This window comes from Pseudophryne corroboree, chromosome 7, assembly GCF_028390025.1.
Source record: "Pseudophryne corroboree isolate aPseCor3 chromosome 7, aPseCor3.hap2, whole genome shotgun sequence".
Classification (NCBI taxonomy): Eukaryota; Metazoa; Chordata; class Amphibia; order Anura; family Myobatrachidae; genus Pseudophryne; species Pseudophryne corroboree.
The window spans coordinates 460,003,065-460,029,558 of record NC_086450.1 but is presented as its reverse complement, the minus strand read 5'-3'; the positions used below and the strand labels follow the sequence as shown (position 1 = coordinate 460,029,558).

The 26,494-nt window shown below is 42.9% G+C and overlaps 1 pseudogene; it reads left to right on the top strand.

Moving 5' to 3' along the window:
* Nucleotides 1-3,848: 3,848 nt before the first annotated feature.
* LOC134946217 (5S ribosomal RNA) lies at nucleotides 3,849-3,967 on the top strand (annotated as a pseudogene).
* The last annotated feature ends 22,527 nt before the right edge of the window (nucleotides 3,968-26,494 follow it).

Genomic DNA, 26,494 nt, shown 5'->3' with positions numbered 1-26,494 from the left:
AGCTGATGAAGCTCCCCCCTGGTGCCTCTCCCATGAACAAAAGAAACTACTTGTTCAGTGCCTCAAACAAATCAATAATTTAAATAAAGCCAACAAATTAAGGTACAACAGGCTCCTGCGACACTGCGCTTGCCACACCACTATGTGAGATGAATTGGAAGATTATAAAACAAGAAAAGTGGCTGTGCTGTGTGTCAGCAGCTATATAAAATAGAGAGCACAACGTATAAAATGTAAAGAATTTATTATCTTAATCAATATAGTTATAAAACATGAAGGGTAATAATACCCCTATATCTGTCTCGGTTCAGCCGTGTGATAAAAATGGCTATCCAATATATTAAATCCTAATTGTGCAATAGGGAGGGAACAGGAGAATTTGTAGATGTAGTTCCAGATAAATGTAAACGTATACTACCTCTCCGGCAAGGGCTGGTATAAACTTGGCCGGGCGTCCCCAGCTAGTGAGTAATGCGTTGCCTGATGTGCTCCACAGAGGAGAGGAGTATTGCAGTGCCTAGTGCCGAGCACCTCCCAATAGAAAGAGATGTATAATCGTCTCCTGTACTCCTGATCGCCAGCCGGCGATGAAGCAAGCTGCTGAGATGCACAATGTGATTGCACAGCGGAAAGGTGGGTAACCCAATGCTGAGTACCTGCCGCCAGGAGGAAATGTGCGGTCGACTCCTGTTCTCGTGATCGCTGGCCGGCAGTGATAGCAAGCTGCTGTCGGAGAGTCAAAGACAGTTTCTTGACGCGGTCAGCCGCCTTCCATACACCTGGTCCAGGTGAATTAATCCTGTGCAATCCACACAGCTTCTCTCTTCCATCCAGCTGACCAGCTGACCGCGGCAAGAAACCGCCTTTGACTCTCCGACAGCAGCTTGCTATCACCGCCGGCCAGCGATCACGAGAACAGGAGACGACCGCACATTTCCTCCGGGCGGCAGGTACTCAGTCCCAAAGCTGCTTAAAGTTAGTACGCAGGTGCCCATTTCCTCTGTGAAGGAGGTGGACAAGGAACCCATCTTGGAGAAGGTGGCAGTGGCACTCCCTTGTTGGAAGTGTCGGCGACCAGGACATGCGGCCAGTGAGTGCCCCTGGGAAGATGCCGCAAACCTACTCTGTCCCAAGAAAGTGACCCCAGTAAGGCAGAATCCTTTCCCGCATAAGGCGGAGGTGGACGACTGGGAGGTGAAGAGACCATGCTGCGAAGAAAAGCGTGAAGACCCAGTGACGGAGACGTCCAGATTCTCCCCACGGTGGAACCATTCACGACCAGGACGTGTGGATCAGGTGTGTCCTGGGTACCAAAAGATGCCAGCGGAAGTGAAGGAGAACATTGAGAGAGTAAAATCCCAGCGGAAGCGAAGGAGTATGCTGAGGAAGCAGAGGTGCCAGCGGAAAGGACTAAGTACGCTGAGTAGGAAAATAATCCCCTAGTCCAGGTGTCGGTGGAGGAGGACTCAGACTACGGTGAACTGTCTGCCGACTAATCCCTCCAAGAACAGATGGAGGGCTACTCTGGCATCGGAAGCGCAGAAGAGAGTGACTGGCAGGATCGGGTGGAGTCATGATCCCAGTTGAATATCCTCCGTGAAGAGGAGGAGATAGTCCTGGAGCAAGAATACCTGCCGGGAGTGCCAAAATGGACGTACGTACGGGGACAGGATCGTGATGACGTGGGAGGACCCGTTCCGGAGGAAGACATAGGACCTTTGGAGATGCCCCACGAGGAAATGCGACAGATGGTGGTTGTTGCCCGGGAGGAAACTGATGCCCCCGAGGATTCCGCTGTTGGGTTGTGGTCGGTACCACACCCTGAAGACAGGGACGATGCAGAAGCCAAGGGCGATCCGGCACCGGATTTTTTTAGGTAAAGATGATAGTAAAATTAGGAAAGAGAGACCAAAATTGGACAGTATGTTACCCTTAACAAATAAGGGAGAAAAAAGCGGCAAAATTAGCCCTTTTTGGTAAAAGGTATATAAAAATATATACGTATATGTGTTATGCTGTCCTAGTTGGTGGTGCACCCAGAGCCAGAAAGTATGCAAACTTTGAAAAATGGGAAGAGAAAAGAAGGCTCTTGTGTGGGCGCACTCTTATGTAAGAAGTAGATTAGATATAATAATTGAAATGGAATATTTAAAACATAACTTTTAATTCACATTTTTATGATGCAGAGTTCTTCCCTGAAATCTGTCCAATAAATTGCCAGTTAGAACGTGTCTTTATGAATAAAATGTTCTGGTCTCTTATCGGTAAAGAGTGTATGGAAGGGTTGTAGACATGAGATGGTCATACCCCCATTCCCCTTTGACCAGTACAGGATTACTGTATGGATTAACATACTGAAATGTCAGATCCAACATAACTGGTAATTAAGAGAGATATGCTATTCATATTCATATATCAGCTGAGGAGACATAAGCAATAGGAGAAAGCATTGAAATCAAAATAGCAGACAAATATAACAGACAAATCTAGTAGATATCTGTTAATATTGTGTGATCTCTAATGAATCTTAGGATATTTGCCACTTAACCTCAGACAAGATGATTAAATGCTTGATAAATATGAGTGGTATAAGCTTTTCATATACATATATCAATTGCTGAGGAAACAGGAGAAAGGAGAAAAAAACAACATTGAGAAGTACAAGGCAAATATTTGCAGTTTAGTCTCAAAAGAAGTGCTAATTACTTGGTAATCTATAAGGACCCCTAAACAGTTGCCGCTGTGATATACATTAACAGTGGGATCAATTAGGCAATTCTGCCTGGGTTTACAGTGGAGATTACTATCCGTGGCAGACAGCCACAGGATAGTGGGGCTTACGATTTCCGGAACCCGGAAGTGAACAAGCCTTAGGGCGAAACGCGTCTTCCGCATCCAGCAAAGGGGTCTCGTCGACACAACTTCATCTTGGCATTAACCTCACTTATCTACTTGCTCTTGATGGCTCTCTCATCCATCTGGTGAAATCGTAAGCCCCACTATCCTGTGGCTGTCTGCCACGGATAGTAATCTCCACTGTAAACCCAGGCAGAATTGCCTAATTGATCCCACTGTTAATGTATATCACAGCGGCAACTGTTTAGGGGTCCTTATAGATTACCAAGTAATTAGCACTTCTTTTGAGACTAAACTGCAAATATTTGCCTTGTACTTCTCAATGTTGTTTTTTTCTCCTTTCTCCTGTTTCCTCAGCAATTGATATATGTATATGAAAAGCATATACCACTCATATTTATCAAGCATTTAATCATCTTGTCTGAGGTTAAGTGGCAAATATCCTAAGATTCATTAGAGATCACACAATATTAACAGATATCTACTAGATTTGTCTGTTATATTTGTCTGCTATTTTGATTTCAATGCTTTCTCCTATTGCTTATGTCTCCTCAGCTGATATATGAATATGAATAGCATATCTCTCTTAATTACCAGTTATGTTGGATCTGACATTTCAGTATGTTAATTGATTGATTCTAAAACTCTATTCATGATTCCAACATTTCTGTTACTAGTGTCACTTCATATACATTACTAGTAACTGGTTATTGGGTCAAATCGTGACACACGTAGTAGTTAGGGAGTTTTCTGATTGCAAACTACAGTGCCAATCCTGGCAACCTCTTCTTCCCGAGATCACTAATTTCGTGGACTCTCATTCACGATTCCCGTAACATTGCACCACGTGAGTGGGAATTTTGGAATCGGGTCTAACGTGGAAAGCAGATCCACATATTTCCACGATTCTATCTCTATCACTTTTCTGTCGGTTTCTCTAAAATTTCAGCATTCCTAAATAGGTGCACTCTCATTGGTGTTCACATAAAATTCTCTACTACCATACCACGCTGCCAGCGCCCAATCTCGTCTGATCTTGGAAGCTAAACAGCTTTGGGCCAGGTCAGTATCAGGAAGGGTGACCACCTGTGAATACCTGGTGTTGTAGAGTAGGATTTTCCTAGCTTATGCGATATCAACACCAACAGTAGTATCACCAATTTCTTCTATTCAATAAATCTCTTAATACTATTTTTCTCATCTCGGTGTTTAAAATATAATGGTCATTGGCACTGTTTTCATGATATGTATTTTCCATTTTCTAGAATCTTGATATATGTATGCTAATTCTCGGTATCACTTTGAGAGGTTTGACATATGATCATTACCCTAATCAATCATAGCCAAAGAGCATAGCCCTATATACCATTGTGTCTTGACCACCCCGTGGTTCCATCAATACAGTAATCCTGTACTGGTCAAAGGGGAATGGGGGTATGACCATCTCATGTCTACAACCCTTCCATACACTCTTTACCGATAAGAGACCAGAACATTTTATTCATAAAGACACGTTCTAACTGGCAATTTATTGGACAGATTTCAGGGAAGAACTCTGCATCATAAAAATGTGAATTAAAAGTTATGTTTTAAATATTCCATTTCAATTATTATATCTAATCTACTTCTTACATAAGAGTGCGCCCACACAAGAGCCTTCTTTTCTCTTCCCATTTTTCAAAGTTGACAGGGACGATGCCACAGATGACATGGGAGTTCAAGAGTGGGTGACTGTTGCCCCCGTGGAGGAAGATTCCCCTTGGTGGCCAACGTCGAGCGACCGTGAGGAGATGCCACTTCCCTAGATGATCCGCCGATGGAGGTCAGGAGGTAAGAAGAGGAACCCGGAGCTGGAGGTGGAAGAATGTGGGGTCACGGCCTGTCCAGGCTGGACCCTCGCAAACAACCTCGCCGGAGGGACCTCGGAATTTCCTGACCTGCGGACGAGGGCCATCGTGAGGAACTTTGTAGGGACTACAAAGGAAAAAGGGGTGGGGGGATGTAGATATGTGCCCTGTGTCCCTTGCTGTGGACAGCGTTAGGGCAGCTTGTCTGTCCCCAGCGCTAGGAGTAAGGCGGCGAGTGTCTGGTGCAGAGATTAGATGTTTCCCTGCACCAGGCTGTTGACGGTGGCGGGTGGTGGCGGGTTGCGGTGCGGCGGCTCCTTGAACTTTGCGCCGCTTGGGCCACCAATGAGAAGTGTCGCCGGCGTCTTTTCAAACCTGGCGCCGTCCGTGAGCCAATCGCGCCTCATGGGGCTCCGGCCAGTCGGAGGCAGGCGCGGCGAGTCAATCGGCGCTCGCTGTGTCACAGGCCCCGCCCCTGGCATCTGACGTCAGACGCTGGGAGGGAGCCGGAGATAGAGGAGGCCGCGCCGAAGAGTGGCAAAGACGCTGGGCGGGAACTGAGGACGGAGGGCGCGCGGAAGAGCGCTGAAGAGTTCCGGTGGCTGCGGAAGAGGACAGAAGTCTCCAGCTCCGGGAAGAAGATGTCCAGCGGCGGCTGGACGCGGCGTGGCGACGGCGGCACCACGACGGCGGCACCGCTGGCCAGGACGGGCCAGCGGCCGAAGAGTGAAGGGGAGCGCCGGAGAGGCCACCAGGGGTGGGAAGGAAGAGAGCTGACGAAGCTCCCCCCTGGTGCCTCTCCCACCGGGTCAGGTAGGCCCTTATCACGTGCCCCTGTACCCTTTCTCTCCTCCCTAGACCACTGGGTGTTCGGGCATTAGGCCCGTGGGCACAGTCAGGCCCTCCCGACCTGTGGGCAGATAGTCTGACCCTTCCGGCCCGTGGGCACTTTGTCGGACCCCCGGCCCGTGGGCACATAGTCGGGCCTCAGGCCCGTGGGCAATTCAGGCATTAGAGGGCATTAGGCCCTAGTTCATTTTGGTTAGGGACATAAGGTGACCCTGGGCACCACACGCACCGCCGCAACCCTCTTACATCCTGCACACCATTTTAATAAAAATAAAATAAAAACCTGTAGCACCAAGTTGTTTGTGTGAGCAAAACATGGGACATGTTGGATTTCACCCAACTGTAATGCTTTCACAATATTTGTGGTATTAACAGAAATGACAAATCCTAAAGAGAGTCCAAGCAAGGACAACATTCTCATCCACAACATCATTATTAACGCCAGAGTCAGCTGCATAAATATCCCACTCATTGTCTTGCACTTTCATGATGTCATCCTCAATTTCCATGTTATCAGCTATACTTCTTCTACTGCTCCCAACATTTGCAAAGGGTACAGAAATGGTGTACGGCAGCTACTATGTGAGTGCAGTGTCAGAGAGGTCAGTCTCGCACATAACACTCATGGATACACAGACTCTCCTCTGGGACTTGTGACATTTCTGTTTCTGAATGCAGTTTGGTCTACTTCGTTAGTGTTTTTCATTTTTTTTCTAATCTCTGAGTGAAAAGGTCCTTCATCATCATGAGAGGCAAAAGACTCTTCACTGACATTTGCAGAACAATCACTGATACATAAAGGTTTTAAATATATGAGAATTTATTTGCCACTGTGTGTGGTGAATGGCATTTTGACAATTTTATGTTTTTCTGCACTACACTTTCCCTTTACCACTGTATATTGATTTGTTATTATAGATGCCCTGACTTAAACTCTCTATGCCCTTGGGCATCAGCTTTAGATGATGTTGAAGGACTAGCATCATCATCATGACTGCAGTGCTAATATTTGCTTGCCACTACTACTTTTCTCTTGACTGATTGTCGTGATCCATAGTGATGAACACACTCCATTTGTACAAAAACAACTACAGTTATTATTTACTTACTTAAACCTTTTTTTTAAATCACTACTCACTGTGGAGTCACAGTACTTATATATTATGCATATGCAGTGGGGTACAGCCTGTGTTGTCATAGTACTTGAATGTTATGGATAAAAAGTGGGGTACAGCACAAAATTAAACAGTTTTTCAATCAATATTGAGCATCTAAGAAGGCATGGCATTATTTTGTAAGTCTTCTTTCTGTGTGCATTCTCAGTGCAAATGTGTCTGACAACAAATAAACCCCATAGTAAGTACATATAATAGGAATAGACACTTGGTAATATGGAATCAGATATCTGGTTTCATTCAGAGATGTACACTAAGGAAATCTGATGTACACTAATGAAATCTCTTCTGGAAAAATACAGTATCAAATGTTGCAGCCACCAGAATTTGTATTGAAAATGATTAGCGGCTTTTCAAATCCCAGTGGCTGTGTACAACCAGGGCTGGATTAAGGCTGGAGGGGCACCAGGGGCAACAAAGTTGTGGGGGCCCCCACTACTAAAATCGTCCATTAGCAGCTCCCCCCACGAATGCACAACCGTTTCAAAAATAGCACACACATTCACATACACACGCATACACATTCACACATACGTATTAGATGGACATCATGGAGCAGCAACCTGGGCAGGGACAGTATGCTGGAAAAGCAGATGCAAGTCGATCAGGGTCAGCCTCTTGCGGGATTTCACTTCACTATCCCGTGAGAATGAGTGAAGATGGATTAGCTCCTCAAATGCCGCTGTTAATGAACAGCTGAGCCACCAAACCGATGAGAACGGTAGCGGATCTTGCCACGGGCAAGCAGGATTTTTGCCCATGATGCTTTTCCGAGGGCGCCACCGCCGTGACAAGATCTGCTACTGGTGATGATGGGTTGCGTCTATGTTACCTTCCGTGTGGTGTGCGATGACATCATTGCGCACTGCACAGCATTGTGGGAGTGGCCATAGATGCTAGATGACAACTACTGAGGGCACCGCTACAGGGGGCACAGTACTGGGGCACAACTACTGAGGGCACAATACTGGGGGCACAACTACTGAGGGCACAGCTACAGGGGTCACAGTACTTGGGCACAACTACTTAGGGCACAGCTACAGGGGGCATAGTACTGGGGCACAACTACTGAGGGCACAATACTGGGGGCACAACTACTGAGGGCACAGCTACAGGGGTCACAGTACTGGGGCACAACTACTGAGGGCACAGCTACAGGGGGCACATCTACTGAGGGCACAGCTACAGGGGGCATAGTACTGGGGCACAACTACTGAGGGCACAGCTACAGGGGGCACAGCACTGGGGGCACAACTACTGAGGGCACAATACTGGGGGCACAACTACTGAGGGCACAGCTACAGGGGGCATAATTGTGACCACGCCCCTTGCCATGAAATCACGCCCCTATTTTTGATGCATGCCTATGACGTGCACTAATCCTGTTTTACCTGTCAGGTGGGACGCCAGGCGCCAAAGGAAACTTTCTCCCTGGGCGACACAAGGTCTAGAACCGGCCCTGGATGAGAAAAAAAATCAGAGACTAAAGAATCAATAAGAACAAATCCATAGTCATTAACAACAAATTGGTAAAATGTGGTTATAATTTGAAAATGGGAAAGATCAGCGCACTGGGGTTGCAGGGTATATGTGTGGGGTGTGCTGCTGGTACTGAAGGAGTGTCCTCCCTTTTAAACTTTACAATAAATATGGTATTGTACTGCGCTCAACCCCTAGTTGTGTGTGGTGTTTCAAGTGAGGTGCTCAAATATCTATGATTCTATTCTTCCTCTGTGAGAATACTGCATGGGCCAAAATGCATTGGAGCACCTATCCGCCACTGAAACACACAGCGCACATAGGACACAACGTAAATGACCTCAGAAAGGCAAAAGTCCTGGAAGAGACTTGCATGACTTTCACATGACCAGACGATCGCGGGAGCCAAAGCAAGAGGATTCCTAACTACAGACCACTAGCAGGACGGACAGGAGAGCGGTGGTGGAGGAAAGTAAGATTAGTCTCTGGAGGGTGTGCATGGCATAAGGTTCAGAAGAGCCCGAGCCACTACATCCCCTCCCCAGGCCAAGACAGACACTGTGCATGGTACAGCCCCCAGGTAATGTCTGAAAAAATATGCACCAAGGGAGCAGACTCTGCACCTGGATAAGTCAGCCTGAAGCCCCTGCAAGTACCCTATAAGCCCACCTAGGTCCTACTGTGAAAAGAGGACCCCCCACCAGCATTTACAACTATGCAGGCAAAACTGCACATCTACACAGACTGTATCCACTAACATAGATTAGCGTGATGCCATTTTCTACCTACAATAATACTTTAACCCCACAGTGGGAACAGACTCTAACCAGTCCGCACTAGACAAAATCAGACACTAGTAGTGTCAAGATTTTAGGTGACGTATACCACAAACTCTGCTTGAACTAATTCCATGTATGTTTGATGTTCTTCTACAGATCATGTTTGGAGTATTTCAGATGTCACATCTTTCATGGTTTTTTACAGTTAAAGGCATTGCCAAAGCAACTGATTCACAGTCTTTTTTCAGCCCACATTTTCATAGATGTTCGAGCACCTCACCCAAAATCACCCAAAGTCTGATACACAACTAAGGGTAGAGGGCAGTACAATATCATATTTATTGTTTAGTTATAATACACATAGTGCAATTTCAAAATGCTGTGTATTCTCCCTCACTGTTCAATAGTTCGTTTTCCCCCCAGTAGTCTCAGCAGAGCACTTTTCATATCTTTATTCCGTAGACTGAAGATCAGAGGGTTTATTGTGGGAGTGACAACTGAGTATAGAACAGAAAACACTGGTTCTAGAACACTGGAGTAATCTGATGGTGGCACAAGGTACACAGACGAAGCCATCATATAGAACATGATGACAACTGAGAGGTGGGATGAGCAGGTGGAGAAGGCTTTCTTTCTTCCTTCCTTAGATTTTATCTGCAAGATGACCCTGATAATTTTTATGTATGATGTCAAACAGAACATGAAAGGAAAGGTTCCAAATACCAATGCTTCTATATAGAGTACAATAGAAAAGTCTTCACCACCAGCACAGGCTATATTAAGCAGAGCTTTAGCATCACAGAAAAACTGGTGTATGGTGCGAGACTGACAGAAGGACAGATGTGATGCTGGGATTGTAAACACAAAGGAGTTTAAGCTTCCTGTTATCCAAGTGCCAGATGCCAATATAAGACAGTGATTCCTGTTTAGAATATTGTGATAGTGTAAAGGATCACATATAGCAACATATCGGTCATATGCCATAATAAATATTAGATATGTCTCTGAGGAACAAGCCAAACAATAAAAGTACATCTGGGTGAAGCACTGTATGAAGGACACTGTATTATCTCCAGATAGTAACATGTATAGTAGGTTAGGGACAGTAGTGGTTGTATAACAGATATCTACTAAGGCCAGGTTACAGAGAAATAGATACATGGGGGTGTGTAACTGATAATCAATGTATATCACTGTAATTATTATAGCATTAATAAGTGCTCCAAATATATAGAGAAAGAAAAATACACATATGGTTGGCAATATATAATTTGATTTTGCATAAAATGGTAACAATAGGAGTCCATTCATGTAAGTCTGGTTTTCCATCCAGGTTACTCTGTAAAAAAAAAGACAATTCTTATTATGTCATCCTATTTTCATGGCTGTGAGGTTATAGATTACTTATTAGGACAATCACACAGCTGTAGCCCAGTCTCTTGTATGTCAGGGTATATAGGACAATGTTAGGTAGCCAGAAGTCTCCACACATGCAGGTGGGATGACGATGTAGCACAGGTGACACAGAAGACATGATGTACAGACCAGTGACGTGCTGGCAGGGCAGGTATACTCCAGTATACTCCAATGGGGTTGCAAGTCAATAAACTGGCTATCGGGATCCCGGTGTTCAGGAGACCGATGCTGGAATCACGACAGCCGGTGAAATTCCAACGTCCTTATTCCCCACATACGCTGTGTATTCCACTCGGTTGGTGGGTCCACATCACCAACTGAGTGGGAATAAAATCTGTGGTAAACCACCGGACCCGATGCATGGCAAGCACAGCGAGCCTGCGAGGGTTCACGCTGATGGCATGCTGCTGTCGTTATAGTAACAGCCGGCATCCTGTCTGCTGGGATATCATATAAATTCCCTCCAAAGTTGTAAGTAGAATAATAAGTAGAATAATACAAAGAAGTTTATAATTTTAAAATATCATATTTGTATTAGTCATATCATCTTTGTGTTATTATAATCTTTTTTTAGACAAAACCACTAAATCCAATATATATGTGTGTATATCTGTCTCTGATACCAGCTTGTGCCTTGCCACCCATTTACCTCACTGCATCTCACTGGTACAGACACAAGTGATGGGAATAACTGGTGTCATCCTAAAGTCATTGGAAAGATAATTCTATTCTCCTGCTCTATGATTTTGGGGTGATATCACCAATTTACTTGCAGCGTATCTTGCACTTATGTCTCTTGCTATACTTGATGAACTGTATATAGGAGTGCTTAGTTTCTACAAAGTCATCTCACAATATGCATCATAGTAGCAGGAACCCATGTTCTAGATTTCCCATTCTCTCATAGGTCAAGTTGCATTGGTGGTTACTGGTAACACACAGTGCAGAGGCTCGCCCACTTACTGATCTTGCGCAGCACCGGGACCTGACAGTCACAGCTATGATGAGTAGTGTCTTCCGGCCCTGTCCTCCTATGTGCATGCACGGCTGCAATGTGAGAGATTCTAGGACACTGATATATGAAGGCATTATTTTTAGCAGCTGAGTCTCCGGTGCTGCTCCAGGCTCAGGTCTCCTGCCCGCAGCTGATACAGTCATTTCACCACCACTAAGTACACATGCTGCCCGACTCTGTCCAGGGTGAAGTTGTTAGTGGGGTACTTAAATTGTAACCTGTTGAGAAGATGCAACATCTGGAAGAGCGCAATCCCGAGAGCTGGTGCCATACCTGGGCATCGGGACAGTGTGCTGCGGATTGTCAGCTCTTCCTCCCAGAGCTCTCCTGCATGGTATCAGCTGTCCACCTGTTGTCCTCTCACACACTCTCCACTGTCTCTATCTTCTCCCGCTCTCTCTATCCCCAGGATCTGTATCACACCGTGTACTGTCTATCACCAAACTGATGCTGCTGTCTCTTTGCTTCCCTACTACATTCCTGCTGGATTGGAAGAAGTTACTCTTAGCACACACTGTGCGAAATGCTACATTCTCACTCATCACTCTATTCCCTGACTGTGATATTCACAGTCACTGTTTAATATCCACTTTATCATCCAAACTGACTATATAATTAGAAGAAGTTTCTTGCAGTGCACAAAAGAGCTGTATAGGACTATTTAAATGTCCAGACTACTCATAATCCAATATATGCAATTAATAGTATACATATATTATAAACAAAACCACAGATTGCACATCAGAAGCCGTAACAGACACAAAAATAAAAAAAGATATCAAGAAAGAACAAGTCACAAAGTTCTTTTGGTAATGTCCATGTTATGAATAATCGAAGAAAATGCTATAGTGAATCCCTTCATTCATTCCCCGAGGGCGAATGGTATCTAGGTGATGGATCCAAGATGCCTCACATTGTAGTAATAATTTAGTCCGGTCACCACTTCTCCTAAGCAGGGCAACTCTGTCAATAACCATGCATTTTAATGAGGCCAAAGTGTGCTTGGCTTCATAGAAGTGTCTGGCCACTGGTTTGTCAGAGCATCCAATTGTTAATGCAGCCCCTAATAGAAAGACAGTAATGTGCCATCCTATCATTAAACTTTGTTTGAAAACTGGCGAGTGCTCCTGTTTTTTTATTTTATATATATATATATATATATATATATATATATATATATATAGAGAGAGAGAGAGAGAGAGAGAGAGAATGAGAGAAAGGTCGGCGGCACTCACAGACTGAGATAAGAGGCTGAATAGCTTCAACGTTTCGGTTTTATTAACCTTCGTCAGGAATACCAAATAACAAACATAGTGAAATAGTGAACTTAAATACATACAGACAGGTAACAAGTGCCAATCACCTTCACCATTGAATTAACGAACATCCGGTAACGTCAGCTGGCAGAACTATCCCACCTCTGCTAGCTCACCGGTTCCTAAATTAAGCTAATTAATTAACCATTACCATGGTGACTATACAGCAGTGTAGCTCAATCAATCAAGCAACCATCATATCTTTATACAAAATAATACAAAACAAGTACATAATGTTTAGACTAAATAAAGCTAGAGAACGACAGGTATTCATTTAGACCGAAAGGGAAAATAGTATTTAGATTATAGATCCACCGTGCTTCCTTTTGAAATAATAATTTATCACGGTTACCTCCCCTTATGTCCTCAGGAACCATGTCGATCATCTTGTACTTGAGGGTTGCCAAATTGTGTCTCATATCTCTAAAATGCTTAGCTACCGGTTGATCTATATTTCTACCCTCAAGTGCCATCCTAATCGCACTGCGGTGTTGTGCCATACGTTCCCGAAATTGGCGTTTTGTTTTACCGATGTAAAATAATCCACACGGGCACCGTATGAAATATATCACATAACGAGAAATGCAAGTCAAAACATGTTTAATGACTATTCTCTTGCCAGCATGGGGATGGGCAAATGTATTGTCAGTTTCCATATAGGTGCATGTCGTGCACCCCAAGCACTTGTAAACACCTGGTTTCTTTGCTAAAAAATGAGTAGCTGCAGGAGGTTTCAGCCTAGAGATATCGGTATGTACATTAAAATCCTTAATATTCCTACCACGTCTGTAGCATGGTAGAACGCGTTTATTCTTAAGCGTAGACAAATCATCGTCACATTGTAATATTGGCCAATGTCATTCGCAACATTCACTATATTGGGGGTTGCTGTTGTAAAGTCATTTACCCATATAACAGAATTGTCAATCTTATTAACCCTGTGAGTCTCTGTCGGGCATTTAGGTGCGAGCATTGTTCTGTGCATCACGTCAACCAGTAATGTATTAGAGTATCCACGTTGCAAAAAACGGAGCTTCATTGTTTCCATCTGTTGTGATTCATCAATGGGATCAGTACATATCCTATGGACCCTTAGAAATTGTGAATAGGGCAATCCCCATTTTAGGGACGGTGGATGGAAGCTGGAACAAGCTAGAAGGCTATTGCAATCAGTAGGTTTATTGTATAGTGATGTTTTTAAACCCTCAACAGTATGTATCTCAACCACATCTAGAAACTTTACACTGTCCGCTTGGATGTCATAGGTGAATTTAATGTTTACATCCCTGGTATTAACACACTCCATCATCTCGATTAATTGAGTTTTAGTTCCTTGCCAAATTAAAAACATGTTGTCTATATATCTGGTGAAGAAACAAATGTTTTGTCAAACTGTTGTTCCCCAAAAAACAATTTGTCCTCCACCCCGAACATGAAAGCATTGGCAAACGCAGGGGCGACCGGCGTCCCCATCGCACACCCGAGTTGTTGTTTAAAAAATTGGCCATCAAAAAGAAAATAATTCCTATTGAGCACCAGGGATAATAATTGTACAAAAAAGATGAATCTGGGCCCGTATACAAAGGGTTATTGCGTAGCAATTCTTTTACAGCATCCAGTCCACGTTGGTGGGGGATATTGGTATATAAGCTAACGACATCAATCGTACACAGCCAAAACTCATTAGCGAGATCATTGAGAGTAGCAAGTTTAGTAAGAAAAGTAGCAGTTTCTTTTAAATAGGTCTTTTGACACTGTACCACAGGCTGCAAAAAAGCATCTAAAAATTCAGACACAGCACTGTAAACAGAATTAGTGGCAGACACTATAGGTCTGCCTGGGGGAAAATGTCTATCCTTATGTAATTTAGGGAGCATATTAGAAATAGGTACCCTCGGGAACTTGTTCATAAGCGCTCCTGCAGCATAAGAAGTAATAATGTGCAAATCCACAGCATGATTAATCACTTCACTCAATTCATCATTATAACACTTCGTAGGATCACTATTCAATGGTAAATACACAGTAGAATCAGATAACTGTCGATTGGCCTCAGCTCGATAATCAGAAACATTTTGAATTACTATTGCGCCCCCCTTATCAGCGGGGCGCACTACTATATCTGTATAACGAGAGAGATCAATCAATGCCTGTTTTTCTAATTTAGACAAATTGTGTTTAAACAGAGGAGGTTTCTTAGATATCTCACTAACAGAATCAGATAGTGTTTTAGAATAAGATTTTATGGCAGCATTAGAAGAAGGAGGATCAAACGTACTCCTACTTCTAATTGGACAATGAACAATCACATAGTTAGAGACAGACTTATCAAAATATTCCTTCAGTCGTAGAGTATGATTTAATCTGCTAATATCAACCATAGTGTTAAAGGGAACATGAGGGTTGGTGGGGACAAATGATAACCCTTTACACAAAACTCTGATTTCAACATCAGATAAAACTCGAGATGACAAATTGACTAACATTACTTCGTCTTTGAAGTCTTTTTTTTGCTTGCCTTTCGCATTGCTTGGATCGTCGGGTTCTCTGTCTTTTCTTGGGATTTTTTTGAGCCCATGTGCGGACACCTAAAGGGGGATGTCCTCTGCCTGAGGGTTGTCGTGAAGTCTCCCCATCAATCTCACTCTGTGAGGATCTACCATCCATTGAGGAGTCAGCTTCACAAGGTTGTCTGAATTTTTTCCCTCTGCGGAATCTGTTCTGTCCTGGACCTCCGCCCCGCTGGTTAACCCATAAGTACACACGATTATCCTCATAGTCCTTATTAACAATATCCCTCTTATTCTGTTTAAAGGTAATTAATTCTTGTTTATACTTGTCAACTTGCACTTGTAAATTAGTTAACCAGTCCCCCGTTGTGTCATTGTATAGAGTCTGTTTTCCCAAAGTCTCCAAAGCATTGATTTTATCTCTTACCAAGTTCATCTCCCATGTGGCCTCCTCGATCACCAGGAGTAGAAGATCAAACGAGGCTTTATTCAGAATGGCCACCCATCTCCGACAAAACTCTGGGCTAAAGCGTCCAATAGTGGGGGTATTACGGATTCTGAATCCCCGGGGGAGTTTCTTCTCCGGGAAATATTCAGATAATGAGACTCCGTGTAGAAAATAATCCACTTCCCTGTTCTGTAGTTTAGGAAGTTTGTGAAAAATCTGCTCCGCTGATTCCTCTCCAGCTGTGGTTGCCATTCTCTCCTTGAAGAGAATTTTCTCAGCATCGGCATCAGACATGGAGAGCTGATCACCCAGAGGTAGATGTATAGCATGATATCCCGTAGCTGCACCGCCATCAGACTCCATTTTCACACCACACAAAGTGTATCACCGTGACAAACACTGATTCCTGGTGTAATCTACTCGGGTGCCTTAGTAAGGGCTAGAACAGCATCTACCCAATATAAGAAGCGTGTAGACTCGGCACTTACTAATTCAGGTAACAACGTGCTGGGTGCCCTCCAAATCATGCATACATAGAGAGAGGTTGGCGGCACTCACAGACTGAGATAAGAGGCTGAATAGCTTCAATGTTTCGGTTTTATTAACCTTCATCAGGAATACCAAATAACAAACATAGTGAACTTAAATACATACAAACAGGTACCAAGTGCCAATCACCTTCACCGTTGAATTAATGAACATCCGGTGACGTCAGCTGGCAGAACTATCCCACCTCTGCTAGCTCACCGGTTCCTAAGTTAAGCTAATTAATTAACCATTACCATGGTGACTATACAGCAGTGTAGCTCAATCAATCAAGCAACCATCATATCTTTACACAAAATAATACAAAACAAGTACATAATGGTTAGACAGCTCCTGCAGTTATATCCACAAGTACTAAATAAAGCTAGAGAACGACAGGTTTTCATTTAGACCTAAAGGGAACATAGTATTTAGATTATAGATCCCCTGTGCTTCCTTTTGTAATAATATTTTATCACGATTACCTCCCCTTATGTCCTCAGGAACCATGTTGATCATCTTGTACTTGAGGGTTGCCAAATTGTGTCTCTTATCTCTAAAATGCTTAGCTACCGGTTGATCTATATTTCTACCCTCAAGTGCCATCCTAATCGCACTGCGGTGTTGTGCCATACGTTCCCGAAATTGGCGTTTTGTTTTCCCGATGTAAAATAATCCACACGGGCACCGTATGAAATATATCACATAACGAGAAATGCAAGTCAAAACATGTTTAATGACTATTCTCTTGCCAGTATGGGGATGGGCAAATGTATTGTCAGTTTCCATATAGGTGCATGTCATGCACCCCAAGCACTTGTAAACACCTGGTTTATTTGCTAAAAAATGAGTAGCTGCAGGAGGTTTCAGCCTAGAGATATCGGTATGTACATTAAAATCCTTAATATTCCTACCACGTCTGTAGCATGGTAGAACGCGTTTATTCTTAAGCGTAGACAAATCATCGTCACATTGTAATATTGGCCAATGTCATTCGCAACATTCACTATATTGGAGGTTGCTGTTGTAAAGTAATTTACCCATATAACAGAATTGTCAATCTTATTAACCCCAAAATCCTTGTCCAATTAGAAGTAGGAGTACGTTTGATCCTCCATCTTCTAATGCTGCCATAAAATCTTATTCTAAAACACTATCTGATTCCGTTAGTGAGATATCTAAGAAACCTCCTCTGTTTAAACACAATTTGTCTAAATTAGAAAAACAGGCATTGATTGATCTCTCTCGTTATACAGATATAGTAGTGCGCCCCGCTGATAAGGGGGGCGCAATAGTAATTCAAAATGTTTCTGATTATCGAGTTGAGGACAATCGACAGTTATCTGATTCTACTGTGTATTTACCATTGAATAGTGATCCTACGAAGTGTTATAATGATGAATTGAGTGAAGTGATTAATCATGCTGTGGATTTGCACATTATTACTTCTTATGCTGCAGGAGCGCTTATGAACAAGTTCCCGAGGGTACCTATTTTTAATATGCTCCCATAATTACATAAGGACAGACGTTTTTCCCCAGGCAGACCTATAGTGTCTGCCACTAATTCTGTTTACAGTGCTGTGTCTGAATTTTTAGATGCTTTTTGCAGCCTGTGGTACAGTGTCAAAAGACCTATTTAAAAGACACTGCTACTTTTCTTACTAAACTTGCTACTCTCAAGGATCTCCCTAATGAGTTTTGGCTGTGTACGATTGATGTCGTTAGCTTATATACCAATATCCCCCACCAACGTGGACTGGATGCTGTAAAAGAATTGCTACACAATAACCCTTTGTATACGGGCCCAGATTTATCTTTTTTTGTACAATTATTATCCCTGGTGCTCAATAGGAATTATTTTCTTTTTGATGGCCAATTTTTTAAACAACAACTCGGCTGTGCGATGGGGACGCCGGTCGCCCCTGCGTATGCCAATGCTTTCATGTTCGGGGTGGAGGACAAATTGTTTTTTGGGGAACAACAGATTGCCAAAAACATTTGTTTCTTCACCAGATATATAGACAACATGTTTTTAATTTGGCAAAGAACTAAAACTCAATTCATCGAGACAATGTAGTGTTTTAATACCAGGGATGTAAACATTAAATTCACCTATGACATCCAAGCGGACAGTATACATTTTCTAGATGTGGTTGAGATACATTCTGTTGAGGGTTTAAAATCATCACTATACAATAAACCTACTGATTGCAATAGCCTTCTAGCTTGTTCCAGCTTCCATCCACCGTCCCTAAAATGGGGATTGCCCTATTCACAATTTCTAAGGGTCCATAGGATATGTACTGATCCCATTGATGAATCACTACAGACGTGGTAGGAATATTTAGGATTTTATTGTACATACCGATATCTCTAGGCTGAAACCTCCTGCAGCTACTCATTTTTTAGCAAAGAAACCAGGTGTTTACAAGTGCTTGGGGTGCACGACATGCACCTATATGGAAACTGGCAATACATTTGCCCATCCCCATGCTGGCAAGAGAATAGTCATTAAACATGTTTTGACTTGCATTTCTCGTTATGTGATATATTTCATACGGTGCCCGTGTGGATTATTTTACATCGGGAAAACAAAACGCCAATTTCGGGAACGTATGGCACAACACTGCAGTGCGATTAGGATGGCACTTGAGGGTAGAAATATAGATCAACTGGTAGCTAAGCATTTTAGAGATATGAGACACAATTTGGCAACCCTCAAGTACAAGATGATCGACATGGTTCCTGAGGACATAAAGGGAGGTAACCGTGATAAATTATTATTTCAAAAGGAAGCACAGTGGATCTATAATCTAAATACTATTTTCCCTTTCGGTCTAAATGAATACCTGTCGTTCTCTAGCTTTATTTAGTCTAACCATTATGTACTTGTTTTGTATTATTTTGTATAAAGATATGATGGTTGCTTGATTGATTGAGCTACACTGCTGTATAGTCACCATGGTAATGGTTAATTAATTAGCTTAATTTAGGAACCGGTGAGCTAGCAGAGGTGGGATAGTTCTGCCAGCTGACATTACCGGATGTTCGTTAATTCAATGGTGAAGGTGATTGGCACTTGTTACCTGTCTGTATGTATTTAAGTTCACTATGTTTGTTATCTGGTATTCCTGACGAAGATTAATAAAACCGAAACGTTGAAGCTATTCAGCCTCTTATCTCAGTCTGTGAGTGCCGCCGACCTCTCTCTATGTATGCATGCTTTGGAGGGCACCCTGCACGTTGTTACCTGAATTCGTGAGTGCCGAGTCTACACACTTCTTATATATATATATATATATATATATACAGTGGGTATTGAAAGTTTAAGCACCCCAGGCAAAAAATAATTTAATGCGCAAAAAGAAGCCAAGGAAAGATGGAAAAATCTCCAAATGGCATCAAATTACAGATTAGACATTCTTATAACATGTCAAAAAAAGTTTGATTTTTTCCCCCATCATTTACACTTTCAAAAGAACAGAAAACAAAAAATGGGGTCTGCAAAAGTTTGGGCACCCTGCAGAGTTAATACCTTTTACTGCCCCCTTTGGACAGCTGAGACCTGGCAGTGTCATTAATTGTTCTCAATCATCATCTGGAAAGACCAGGTGATGTCAATCTCAAAGGTTTTAAAAGCCCAGACTCATCTGACCTTGCTCCAACAATCACCACCATGGGTTCCTCTAAGCAGTTGTGTAGAATATTTGACGCTCACAAAGCAGAAGAAGGCTATAAGAATATAGCAAAGCATTATCAGATGCCCATATCATCTGTTCAGAATGTAATTAAGAAATAGCAGTCATCAGGAACAGTGGAAGTTAAATCAAGATCTGGAAGACAAAGAAAAATATCAGACAGAACAGCTCGCAGGATAGTGAGAAAAGCAAGTCAAAATCCATGTTTGACTGCACGATCCCTCCAGGAAGATATGGCAGACACTGGAGTTGTGGTACACTATTCCACTATAAAGAGATACTTGTACAAATATGGTCTTCATGGAAGAGTCATCAGAAGAAAACCTCTTCTACGTCCTCACCACAAAAATCAGCGTTTGTAGTTTGCAAATGAACATATAGACAAGCCTGATGCATTTTGGAATAATGCTCTGTGGACCAATGAGGTTAAAATCAAACTTTTTGGCCAGAATGAGCAAAGGTACGTTTGGAGAAGGAAGGGCACAGAATTTAATGAAAAGAACCTCTGTCCAACTGTTAAGCATGGGGGTGGATCATTCCTGCGTGAGGTTGTATTGCAGCCAGTGGCACAGGGAACATTTCACGAGTAGAAGGAAAAATTGATTCAATAAGATTTCAGCAAATTTTGGATGCTAACTTGATGCCATCTGTGAAAAAGCTGAAGTTAAAGAGAGGCTGGCTTCTACAAATGGATAATGATCCTAAACAGACCTCAATATCCACGGTGGATTACATCAAGAGGCGTAAACTGAAGGTTTTGCCATGGCATTCACAATTTCCTGACATCAACATAATTGAAAATCTATGGATAGACCTTAAAAGAGCAGGGCATCACAAACAGCCCAGGAATCTCAAAGAACTGGTAGACTTTTGTAAGGAAGAATGGGTAAAGATACCTCAAACACGAATTGAAAGACTCTTGGCTGGCTACAAAAAGTGTTTACAAGCTGTGATACTTGCCAAAGGGGGCAGTACAAGGTATTAACTCTGCAGGTTGCCCAAACTTTTGCAGACCCCATATTTTGTTTTCTGTTCTTTTGAAAGGGTAAATGATGGAAATAAAATCAAACTTTTTTTGACATGTTATAAGAATGTCTAATCTGTAATTTGATGCCTTTTGGAGCTTTTTCCATCTTTCCTTGGCTTCTTTTTGCACATTAAAATTAATTTTTGCCTGAGGTGCCCAAACTTTCAATCCCCACTATATATATATAATAAATGGAGAGCAGAGTCAGTATTCTTAACTGTCCCTTGAAGTAAAGTCTAGATCCACCACTGCCTTTCAGGAACATTATGTCTCTCCTTCTGCTCTGTCTATATTACATTACTATATTTATGGCTGATGTATGTGTGGTCCTAATATCAATGAAGGAAAAAGACTCTTAGGGACAAGTGACTATGTGCAAACGTACCCAATACTACACATTTAAGAGTTTCAATCAAGAGAAGTCCATGTTCAAATACATACTGTAGTTAAAGAGTGGGTTAACCTGTTGTTCTTAGGGTAGATACTAATGTGTGATGTGATTTCAGACTGAGAAGCTATTATCTGAATATTTATCTATAGTTCGGACCTGTACATACAATATACACTCTGCAACAAATATTTGCTTGGTCTGCAAAATGGAAAAATAATAGTCAAGTTACAAATATATTGATGTAGCTTCCCATGGGAGAGGCCACAGCTATAGCATCTATCATTGTGGTTGGAAATAATATAGTTATAAGCAACAGTGGGCAGATAATATAATTAATAAATGCCATAAAGAACTGCATTTATGATTTCTATTTTGCAAATAATCTATAGTGACTAATTATTACATTCCATGCGCTGCAGTACTGTATATGAGATTGCACACAGCAGAATTAGTGGGATCCGGTCAACACTTCAGGTGTTCGGGATGCTGTCAGCCGGAATGCCGATGCCAGGAGGCAACACTAGTTAGAATGCCAATGCCAGGATCCCAGCATGGATCAAAATGCCATCACCAGAAACCTGACTGCCGGCATCCCGAACCTAAGTATTCTGTTGCTCGTTAGAGTCAGGCCATTGGGGAGGTTAAGTTAGGGCTGCGGGGGAGAGGAGGGTGTGTTAGGTTTAGGCGGCGGGAGGTATATTTAAGCTTACCTCTGATGAAGCCTCTGACCTTTAGTACAGGTGGAGAAATACATGAACACTTTTTAATCTTTGCCTACAATAACCCAGCCAGCTATTATATGCCACATACATAAGATGCACAGTACTGAGTACTACATATAAGGCTATTTCAAAGGAAAAGCACCAGGAGCCGGGAGACACGATAGCAGGATTTACATGTGAGTGGCTGATTATCACTGGTGACCAGGGCCGGATTAAGCCTTGGGGGTGCCCAGGGCACTTAAGACAAGGGTTCCCCCGGTGGAAGGCGGGGAGTGTATTTTGGATTGTGCATACCCCCAACATAACCCATTCCATGAGGGACAAAAATGCTTTCTACCTGGACTTCCTTCTCAATATATGATTAGTTTCACCTGTGTTGAACTATTTAATAGATAAGAAAGGTGTTTCAACACTGGAGATTGCAATAATAACTTACAGTAAGATAGCATGTTATCTCTCCAGGACTGGGTCATGTTAGGATGTATGGATTGTGTATATTAAATGTAATCCAATGGGGTATATTAGATTTAAACTAATAGTTGAGTAATGGCAGGTTACATAAGACCCAGACAGTGAGGAGGAGAAGCTGGGATCCCTGTGTCACCTACAGCTCTCTCCACCCTCCTATCTCTCCTCTGGTTGGAAAGCTCAATCGGTATCTCATAAAACTTGATACTCTGCCTGCAATACATACTGCCCTGCTTGCATTCTATACTGCCTTGCTCGCATTCTGGCTGTCTGGTTCTGCTACTGCATAAGAGGGAAAGCTAGCGATGTCAGTGTGCTCTGGCTTGGGGCCCGCCTAACAAAGGGGGGGCCTGTGTACTGTATGCCCTGCGACCCTCCATTAATTTGGCTATGCTGGTGACAATCCCCCGCCCCACCTCTATTTCTTTCCAGGCCAGGAATGTAGACCTAAAATCTTTTTTTGTATTGATAGAGAGGAGCTCCATTTAAGGACAGTCTTTCCCATAAAGTGTCGGCAGCTGATAAGAGAGAGTAATAATACTTATAAGAGATGAGTCCCATATATGTACTGCTCTATTTTTATACTGCAATTTAGTTTTCAGTTTGAACACACCCCACCCAAATCTAACTCTCCCTGCACATGTTACATATGCCCCACCTGCAGTGCACAAGGGGGTAATTCCAAGTTGATCGCAGCAGGAACTTTTTTAGCAGTTGGGCAAAACCATGTGCACTGCAGGGGGGGCAGATATAACATGTGCAGAGAGAGTCAGATTTGGGTGGGTTATTTTGTTTCTGTGCAGGGTAAATACTGGCTGCTTTATTTTTACACTGCAATTTAGATTGCAGATTGAACACACCACACCCAAATCTAACTCTCTCTGCACATGTTTGGCCAATTAGAGAAAAAGTTTGTTCATGCGATTAGGTCTGAATTAGGCCCATGGCTGGGTGGATTGATCATAGTATTGCATTATATAAGGACACCCCTCAGAGGAAGACTGACTCTATCACCTTACTTTATAAATTACTTTTTAGTTTCTCTTTACTTCATTATTTGACCAGAACCAACCAAATGACTTAACTGTGACTGATCTTATTTCAGTCAGTACATATCTAATAAGAGATCAGAATTTAGGTTTGAGCACCCAGGAAGCTCCAAAAGAAGGAGTCTGTTATTGTACCGTGGGCTTAACTAAGATCTGATCACTGGGCTGCTAATTTTTCTGTCCTGTGATCAGATAGTCGCCGCCTCCAGGGGGAGTGTAAATTCGCCGTACGAGTGTGCGATCGCATGTGTAGCTGAGCTGCGAAAATCCACTTTATGCAGTCTGTGTAAAACCCAGGACTTACTCCTCCAGGGTGATCACATCAGGCTGATTGGGGCCGGAGCTGACGTCAGATACCCTCCCTGAAAATGAATGGCAATGCCTGCGTCTTTCTAGACACTCCCTGTAAATGCTCATTTGCCACCCACAAACAGCCTCCTCCTGTCAATCACCTTGCGAATGCCCGTGCGATCGGATTATTTGCACCATCCCCTCGCTGACTGGTTATGCCCGTTGTTGTTATCGGACGCGCAAGGGCATTGCATTGCATATGCATGTGCAGTTAGGATCTGATCGCCCACTGTGCAAGAATGCACAGCAGCAATCAGATCTGAATTCCCCCCCTAGTTAGAAGATGAGGTGCTTAGCTACAGCCTCCTTTGGCTGAGAACTCCGACTGATTATTGGGAAGAACCTTCTGAAGTTTTGCTTACTATGGGAGTCATTCAAAATTGTTCGCACGCTAGCAGTTTTTAGCAGCCATGCAAACGCTATGCCGCCACCCACTAGGAGTGTACTTTAGCTTAGCAGATGTGCGAACAAAAGTATCGCAGAGCGGCGGTAAAAAACATTGTGTGCAGTTTTAGAGCAGCTCAATACCTACTCAGCGCTTGCGATAACTTCAGACTGTTCAGTTCCTGTTTTGACGTCACAAACACGCCCTGCGTTTTTCCTGGCACGCCTACATTTTTCTGAACACTCCCTAAAAACACTTGACACCCAGAAATGCCCACTTCATGTCAATCACTCTGTGGCCAGCAGTGTGACTGAAATGCTTCGCTAGACTTTGTGTGAAACTACATCGTTCGTTGTAATAGTACGTTGCGCGTGCGCCATTGCGCTGCATACGCATGCGCAGAAGTGCCGATTTTTAGCCTCATTGCTGCACAGCGAACGAATGCAGCTAGCGATCAACTCGCAATGACCACCTATAACTGCCATAGTGCAAGTAAAGTTGAAACGAGAATGAAGACACGCATCCCAACTCCAAAAGCAATGAACAAGGATATGTTGAAAGACTTATCTTGGGAACTTCAGAAGTGCAGCCCAGTGGGTTTTGCAAGGCTCAATAATCCTAAACTACCTCCCAGTGAGGATGAAGTCAATAGTTTTTGAGAATGGGTTTGTGAAAAGTCATGCATGTTTTTTATTATTATTATTATTATTATACTTTAGCCTTCTAGATAGAAAATAGAAAGATAATGATAGTTGCAATAATAAGGGTGGTCATTACAAATTGTTTGCTCGCTGACGATTTTCGCTGTGCAGCCATCAAGTGAAAAAACGGCAAAAATTAGCTAACAATGCGCATAAATGCGCTAAATGCATTTTTAGTGCATAAATGCGCTAAAAACGGCATGCACTAAGTACTTTCACACAAAACTTTGTAGATTTGCACAAGCTTGAGCGACGTCTTTTCATCGCTGGAGTGATCATATTGTGATTGACAGGAAGTGGGTGTTTCTGGGTGGAAACTGGCCATTTTCAGGAAGCGTGCTAAAAAACGCAGGCGTGCCAGGTAAAAACGCAGGAGTGTCTGGAGAAACCGGGGAGTGGCTGGCCGAACGCAGGGCGTGTTTATGACGTCAAACCAGGAACTGAACGGACTGAGCAGATAGCAGTCTAGGAGTAGATCTGGAGCTACTCAGAAATTAGAGGGAATTATTTAGTAGCAGTTCTGCTAATCTTTCATTCGCTATTCTGCTAAGATAAGATACACTTCCAGAGGGCGGCGGCCTAGCGTTTGCAATGCTCCTAAAAGCAGCTAGCGAGCGAACAATTCGGAATGAGAGCCAAAGCAAGAAGCACAGGAATATAAATACTCAGGCTATACTGATTGTGATTTTTGACAAAAAATAAAAATATTGTTATACAGGAATAAATTCATGAAAAATGTATCCCACATGTCATACTATCTAGTCAGCTCTCCAGCTGCTTCCAAAGTTTAGGCATTCCTACAGTATTCATGTTTTCCTTCTCTTTGCTGTTGGTTTCCCATTAGAAAAATGTGATAGATGTTCATATCTTCCATGTATTGCTCACTTAAAACAACAGAGAGGAGAAAATAACATCATTAATAATTATTTTAAATTAATTTTGAAAGTTAAAAATATTGGATATAAAATTATGGATATATTGAATATTTTTAAAAAGTTATCTCCACTCCTAAATGTGAAGGGAAAAAAAGGCTTCCATTGCTCCTTTAGCCAAACCCAGGGAGCAATGTACTGAGAGGTATAAAGGGGGGTACACTGAGAGATCTGTGCTTAAAATCTAAGCAATCTTGCTAGATTGCTTAGATTTTAAGCATGGATCTGCAGTGTGTATGTCCTCCAGTGATAGCGATGCGCGGCCCCGCACATCGCTATTGCCGGTACTAGATTGAGCATGCATGCAGGCTCAATCTAGCAGGTCGCTCACTTCACCGTTGTGTGAAGTGAGCGGCCCCCGTCAGCTTTCCCCCTCGCTCAGCACAATACACTGTGCTGAGCGGGGTGAGAGATGTGTGCTGCGCGGTCTGTGTTAAGATCGCTCAGCACACATCTCTCCCGTGAGTACCCCCCTTAAGGCTGGGTGCAGACCTGAATGACGCATCCATCTAGCGATGGTCAAATGTGATGCAATAATACACACTACACAGAC